General features: G+C 53.0%; 1 non-coding gene across 1 annotated transcript; it reads left to right on the top strand.

Moving 5' to 3' along the window:
- Positions 1-6,589: 6,589 nt before the first annotated feature.
- Positions 6,590-6,750, top strand: LOC142862972 (U1 spliceosomal RNA). Its single transcript, XR_012913865.1, has one exon. It is a non-coding gene; the product is annotated as a U1 spliceosomal RNA (small nuclear RNA).
- The last annotated feature ends 1,174 nt before the right edge of the window (positions 6,751-7,924 follow it).

Below are 7,924 nucleotides of genomic sequence, written 5' to 3' on the forward strand. Positions count from 1 at the left end.
TGAAAGAAGGCGACTTGGGAGGCTGAAACCGTGCTGAGGCTCCAGAAATGACACCTGGGGGCCTGGTGTGGGAAACAGGAAGTCAAGCCAGAAGCCTGGATTGGAGGATAAGTGTTGTCACCTTTCTAATAAGAATTGCCCACCCAGAAGTCTTTAGCAGAACACAGGACACTCACAGAAGACGGGTAGGGCCCTGGCGACCTGTTCTGCTCAGCCTGGGAGTTTGCTTTGTGTCGATTTCCTCAACAGGCAGAGGCAAGGAGCTGCTGGCTCTGCACATTTTTACCTGACAAGGGGGAAAATATGGAAAATATGCAACTTTTTCTGCCATAGGAGACTGTGAAGGCAGCCGTGTCTGCCTCTCCCCAGAGACAGCTCGAAGCAGTGCCCTGTCCTGAGCTCTTCGGGACTGTCACTTCGTAAATCCTTTCGGTGCCTCTGTGAGACGGGAATCACCAACTCTGCTTTACTGATGAGAAAAATGAAGCTCAGAGAGGGGAGTAATTTAGCAAAAGTCTCAGAGAGATGGTGGCAGAGTCAGAACATAGTTTTCTTGACACTATCTGCTGTACTGTCAATCATACCACACTGCCTTCATCCCTAAAATGAAAGAGAGGGAGAGAGAAAGGCAGAGAGAGGGAGAAAGGAAGAGATGAGAGGAGAGAAAGGCAGAAAGAGAGGAATAGAGTTTAGGGGTCTGTAATTAGTCTGTTCATGTAGTTCCTTGATGATAGAATTTTTAAATCAGTATAGGGGGGCTCTTGTTCAGAGCACAGCTGTGTGACAGAAATCTAGCTGTAGAATCTAGAATCCCAGCATGCACAGCTACCTCTCTCTGCGTCCCACCACTGGCTCTCTGAATGCCCAAGGCCAATGCTTCCCAGTTCCATGTATGCCCCCCACCCCCGGCGGTGTAAGACGGAGATGCTGTCAATCTCCATGTCACCTGGTATGCACACATAAGAGCTCCGCCCACCAGCTGTTTGACCTGCGCAGGTAGAGCACCTGTATCACTCACTTGTCGCCTAGGCCCCAGACTGAAGGGGCCTTGGCCACCAGAGCATGTTCTTCTCACACTGACCGCAGAAGCACAGGAGTGTAACACCAATCACTGAAGCATGTCTCAAGACTGTTTGTAGGCCAATCTACTAATGCCTTATTGGCCAAAACTAGTCACAGGTCTGTCCCTGCCCAAAGTCAAGCAGTGGTGAAGTTCACTCCTCTCATGGAAACTGAATGAAGTAGGTGGGAGGAAATGTTTTTTGAGAATAATCTAATCTGCCATGTTCCTTCACCAATCTGGGCCACAATGACTATTGGTTTCAATGACTGTTCAGTCAAGGAATAGAAATGCACATCATGCTTAAAAGATAGTACTGGATACGTTCTTTATTTGTGAAATAATGATATAGCAGATATCTATTATATTCTAGTTCATTATTTCCTTGATTTGAGTATTCCACGGGTCAAACCTTATCTCTGAAACTGAACAACTACATTGGACTCGGTGCACTCAGCCCATTCATAAATCCCATTTCTCATTATCAAGCTGGTGCCATTTCCACTGCATTGCTACATAAACTTACCTGTAGCAGTGGGAGCCTATTTTCTTCAATTGTAGTTTTTTCCTTGCATGAATTACTAATGACAAAGGCTGTCCTTGGAATTCTACTCATTTTATTCACTTTGCTGTGGACTTCCCAGATTTTAGAGCTTGCTGCTTTTCTAAGAGGATTGCATGAAAGTTTGCTGCATTTAGGGTCAAATGAGTTGGGTGTGTTTGCCAACCAAGAAGTTATAAATATTGAGTCACCAGCTGTGCACAGGCGCTGTGGCAGGAAAGTGAAAACAGACTGAGGGGTGAGAGACAGGCTCTGCCTGCAAGCTGCTTAGAATCCGGTTGGAAAGTTGGGACACTCACCCATACTGACACCAATTAGCCATTTCACTGAAAATATCACCTTAAATTTCACAGCTGAGGTTGTGGGATAGCATAGTTTTTAACATATTCTCAAACTTGACCTCCATAGCTTGGATCTCAGGAGCAAATGTGAAATGTCCATTTTCTGAAATGATGGCTTTTAAATCTCTGATCAACAATGCTTAGGCTTCTCTGGCATTCCTTTCAGCTGAATTCCCCGTATTATAAAGGATAATTTTATCAATTTATGGGACAAGACTAATTTTGTTTGATATAAGCAAAATGGAGGCACTAGACGGTCCACATTCGTCTTGCTTTCCATCTGTGTCTCATCACAAACTCCCATTGCATCTGATGCTCTCACATCATGAATTTTTGGGTACATCATTTTGGAGTTAAGACAATAATTTGCCTGCAAATTTGACAAAAAATTCATAATGCTGGAGATCCATCACACAGATTTAATTTGCTACTGCTGTGAACATTTTCAGTAAAATGATCCAATTACACTCGGCATTAGCTGGTTGGTAGGTTCCCTCCCTCAGCCAGCTGGAAAAGGGAAAATAGTGTCATGTTATTAGTAAATAGCTAAAGTTTGCTTTGTGCAACTCAAAGTCTGATGTTGACAATGAATTCTGAGGGCATCAAGCTCCAAACCCTGTAATCATTTATTTACTCAACAAATACATGTTAAACCCCTGCACTGTGTAGGACACTGTGCTAGGTACGAAGAGGAGGAGGAGGAGGAGGAGGGTCACACCAAAGGTGTGAGGCAGGAGGCTCTCAGACAAGGATGCTGGCAAAATGACCCAGGTGGGCACGGGGAAGCTTGGCAAACAGGAGGCCGCATGCCCCTCCCATGCAGGCCCAGCCACCTGTCATGAGGCATGACTGGCGTAGGCAGATCATCTGAATGTTTAAAAGAAGCCAGAAACCTGGGCATTTGGTGACATTTTCGATGTGAAGAACCTGTCTATCAGCCTATGGGCGGCTAAGTGGGTCCCCTATAGAAGACAGCATTCGGCCCTCAGGAAGCTACAGTCCAGCAGAGGAGGCAAGAGTGGCTACCGGCCACTTGGGCACAGAGCACAGAGAGATTAGCGGTGCGGCAGACACAGCCCCAGAGCAGGGAAGCGGGAGGGAGACTGCCCTCCTGCCATGGGTCTCCGCAAAGGTCTTCTCATGAGACGTTTCTACAGGTTCCAAGTACTTTTTTCTTTGAAGACCCCACCCCAAGACAATAGTCATATTAAAATGTGTCCATTCCCCATATTAAATGTAATACTTTGTTGTCAAAAATATTTTTGTGTTTTTAAAATGCTATTATTTTGATTTTGCAGTCTTCATAATTTGGAGTCAATTGTTCCTACCTCCTTCCCTGTGGGCTCCAGTGTTGTCATGGGCTCCTGAAACCCCACGGGGCCAGGAGGATGAAGAACTGCTGAAGTTGGGAATGGTGTCATAGGTCTCCATAAAGGAGGGTATTTCCCCAGCAGAGGGGGAGCCGAGTCCTTTCCAGAAAGAGGAAATAGTGGGAGAAAGTTCAGGAGCAGTCTGGGAAGAATAAAGAATTCAGCCCTGGCCAGAGGCCGGTTGGAGCGAGGCCTAGGAAGACAGGTAGTAGACACATTTTGGAAACTGTGGAGTTTGGACCTTATTCTCCAGACCACGAGGAGCCATAGAGGGCCTCTGAAGAAGCTCAACCTGTCCAGGATACCACAGGCTACAGGTGGGGCTGGTCTGGAAAAACTTCAAGGAGGTGAACCTAAAAGTTGGCTGTGAAAACCAAACCTCAGGCCGGAGGCTGGAGCAGAACCCACGTACTCTCTGCACAGGCTCAGGCCTGTTTCCTCCGCCTCGCTGCTCTGCAAGGCCCCACCCACTTCCTCCTCCACACGGCCCAGGACACCGCCCGCTCCTTCTGCCTGGTCTTCAGCAGTCCTGGCGCCGTCTCCCTGCCTGGCCTTCTCCGCCCACATTTCATTCACTATTAAATTTCCTTTGCCCCAAACACACTTCCAGATAACTCACGTTGCAGCTTCTCTTTCTACCATAAAAAGGAAGTATCGTATAGAACTTTAATGCAGTTCTGCTTGTGTGCACCAGACCAAGTCCTGTGGCCGTGACCTGGAGGTTAAATGGACAACTACGCAAAACCATGAGCACTCAGGCGCTAAAAAGAGACACAAGTGCCCCTGAATTAAGATTGGTGTCCTTGGGGGCAACCTAGACACACTTTTGGCCATGAGGACCAGGGTTTGTGGCCAGACCAGGCTGTCACAGAGGCGCTTAGCTGCCCCCAAGCAGTAGAATGCATTCTCCAGGGACTCTCCAAGTCAGTCCTGGTTAACTTTCTCTTTTCAACATTTTCAAATAAGAGTGAGTGAAATCAATCTGGGGGCTGGCAAGCCACCCTTTTTCTGATCCTCTGATGGGAAATGTCTGACTTGGCAATAACCATTTTTAAAGGCTTTTTAAAAGATTTATCCTTGGAAAACAACGATGTCCAAAACAGCCATGAGCTTGCTAGTCTTCCAGCCTGTTTCCCCACTGTTTCAGTGTTGAGGGCTTCCCAGGTATGGTGGATTTTGCATGAAACCCTCACTTCTCTGTAAGGGGATTCAGTGCGGAAACCGTCCACTGCAGTCTGCCAGCACTGGCCCAGCGCCCAGTGACGCGCTGCTCGGAGGTAGCAGAGTGGGCAAAGCGCCACAAAACCGGCCCTACGCTCTGATTCTCCTAACAAAACAACCATCCCTTCGACACTCATTTAATCTCTTCCTTTTTCAGTTCAGTTCCTGAAACGCGGGCGCCACTGCCCTGCTTTGTTCTCCTCCTGCCTGTGCTTGGAGACCTCACTGTTTCTGCCGAGGCCGGCTCCAAGGGCGCAAGATGGTAAAGGCCGCTCCCAGGGAAGGTTTCCTTGGACTCAGGGCCCCAGATTCTCACCCTAGGATGGGTTTCAGGTAGGTCTTCTTAGAGAAGTGGGTGGCTCACTTCCCTGCTGCCTCTTCAGTTTTTGGGAGGTGCCAGTGAACCTACTGCAAACAAAATGAGAGTTCTTCCCTAGCTGGACTCTGCCTACAGTCCCTAACTAAATAAGGACTTTCAAAGCGCTCCGCTGCTCCAAGCCTGAATGGCATTTCTATTACCTCCTCCACTGAAGTCAAAATTACAGACTGTCATTTTTGGGTTTTATCAAAAATTCAAGCATTAAATTATACCTACACTCACCCATTAGTAAATTCTCTTTGTAGTGGGTGTTCAAGTGTCTTATAATGACTCTGTCTCTTCAACTTTCCATCTCTCTCAAAATATTAATGAATTCCACCTTGTTCTAGAGTTTCCCATCTAGTTTGCCTTCTAATTTCTTGATGTAACACAAATTCGATTTTATAAGTTTATTTTTCTTTCTCTTTGGGAAAGGAAAAGAAAAACATCTTTCTTTCACAGAGTTACCATTCTTCCCTGAACAGTCAGAAAATGATGGATGAGGAATCACCTTTCAGGTTTCCAACTGTCTTTGAGCAGAAGTGGATCTTCAGTGGCAGACAGATTGTATTCTTCTGGGGTATTTAATCATTTTTTGCCACTTGCTCACATTTGATGACAACACTGATGTTCTGTGGCTTTCTATGTATTGACTGTTTTAATCTTCACAATATCCTATGGGGTAGGTTCTGTTATTGTTACCATTTCACAGATAGGGAAACTGAGGCACAGATGTCAATGAACTTTCAAGACCACACAGCTAGCGAGTGCCAGGCACAGGCTGGGCCCAAGCAGCCAGGCGCCAGAGGCCGAGTATCTGCCAGCACTTTTTAGTTTATGAGTAAGAGACTCAACTCAAAATAGATGGGCAAAAAGGAGGAGCTTGTTTCGTACAGAACCAATCCTTGGAAAGAACAGGACAGCCCCCTGAGACAACTGAGGCTGGGAACTTGAGCGCCCTCGGGACTCTTCGTCTCTGATCTCTGAGTATCCATCCTTCCTGTGGGCTGACTTCTGCCACATGACTGATGTCAGGGCCACCAGTCATTCCTTAGCTGACACCCTCTCAGCCTCACAATGAAAAGAACACTTGTGCTCCCAAGCGCAAATTAAAGGAAAAGAAAAAGAGAGAGAGAGAAGGAAAGGGAAAGGGAAAAGGAGAGGGAAAGGGAAAGGAAACCAAAAAGGATCCTGATCCGCCAACTTGAGTCACACGCCCAGGGACTGAATCAGTAACTGTGGTTCTTATGCCAGGAGGATGAGGGGCTAGCATTGCTTCAGCCTGGTTTAATGCCCACCCTTGAATAAGTTACTGGAGCGGGGGAGTTAAAGTAGCCTCTAAATTACATTTTAGAGTCATGAAATAAGAAAAAACAATTCATTAAAAGATGGGGGGATAGGTTTGCCACTGGAGTAATTACTGCAAGCTGAAGAGCAACCTCGAAGAAATATAAGGTGCAATAATTACTGCCCAGTATAATTATTGCCCCTCATATTTCTGCAGAAGATAAACAGGTCCACAATTCGGCAACTCCGGACTGCAAGCCAGCAGGCAGCTGGGACGGCGCCCTTTAGGTGGGCGGGGGACGGGCTGCCCCGCGTTTACGTTCCTGCCTGGCCCCTGCAGTCCCCGAGTTTGCGGCCTGTGGTTCAGGGCGTCTCCAAACAGCACATTCGATGCCCACCTGGCGGGGCAGATTCCGCGGTCACGAAGGTGGCCTTCCCAGGGCGAGGCTCGTCCCCTGCACCGCGGACCTGCCGACCCCCGCGACCCCCCAGTGCGGGGAACTCGACTGCGTGTTCGCGGTAGTTGGGGACCGCGTTCGCGCTATCCCCCGTCTTAAAAAAAAAAAGCAAAACGGCACATTCGGTGGCTGGGATGACCAGCGGGAGCACCGGTGCCTCCCTCGGTCTGGCTCGCGGCCAAGTGAGAAAGCTCGCCTGTGGAGCGAGCGCGCCAAGCGAAGGGTCCAGCCACCAAATACAGTTTTCCTGACAGAATTGCTCAAGGCGCCGAGAAACAAGTTTGACAGCATGTGTGTCAAGCAGAGACAAGCACGTGACACCCGCAAAGCCGATCACCGCACCCCGCGTGAGCCAGGCGGCTGTGCGCTCTCCCCGGCCCGCGGCGCCCCAGGCGAGCCCGCCTCCGGCCCCGCGTCCCCCCCACCGCCGCCCCGCGCCCCCCCCCGCCGCCCCGCGCCCCCCCCGCCGCCCCGCGCGCCCCCCCCGCCGCCCCGCGCGCCCCCCCCGCCGCCCCGCGCCCCCCCCCGCCGCCCCGCGCCCCCCCCGCCGCCCCGCGCGCCCCCCCCGCCGCCCCGCGCCCCCCACCGCCGCCCCGCGCCCCCCCCGCCGCCCCGCGCCCCCCCCCGCCGCCCCGCGCCCCCCCCGCCGCCCCGCGCGCCCCCCCCGCCGCCCCGCGCCCCCCACCGCCGCCCCGCGCCCCCCCCCGCCACGCCGCCCCGCGCCCCCCACCGCCGCCCCGCGCCCCCCACCGCCGCCCCGCGCCCCCCCACCGCCGCCCCGCGCCCCCCCCCGCCACGCCGCCCCGCGGCCCCCCCCACCGCCCCGCGGCTCCCCGCCACGCCGCCCCGCGCACCCCCCGCCACGCCGCCCCGCGCACCCCCCGCCACGCCGCCCCGCGCACCCCCCGCCACGCCGCCCCGCGCACCCCCCGCCACGCCGCCCCGCGCACCCCCCGCCGCCCCGTGCCACCCCCGACGCCTCGCACTCCCCGCCACGCCGCCCCACGCTACCCCCCGCCGCCCCGCCGCCCTGCGCTCCCCGCGACACTGCCCCGCGCCCCCCAGCTGCCCCCGCCCGCCCCGCGCCCTCCCCCCGCCGCCCCGCGCCCCCCCCAGCCGCCCCGCGCGCCCCCCCGTGGCCCCCGCCGCCGCCCTGCATCCCGTCCCCCCCGCCGCCCAGCGCCTCCCTCGCCACCCTGTGACGCCTCCCTGCGCCCCCGCCAGCCTGGGACCCCCGCCGCCCCGCGAAGTCGCCCCGTGCTCCACA

The sequence above is a fragment of the Microcebus murinus genome, chromosome 20 (assembly GCF_040939455.1).
Source record: "Microcebus murinus isolate Inina chromosome 20, M.murinus_Inina_mat1.0, whole genome shotgun sequence".
In the NCBI taxonomy this organism is placed as follows: Eukaryota; Metazoa; Chordata; class Mammalia; order Primates; family Cheirogaleidae; genus Microcebus; species Microcebus murinus.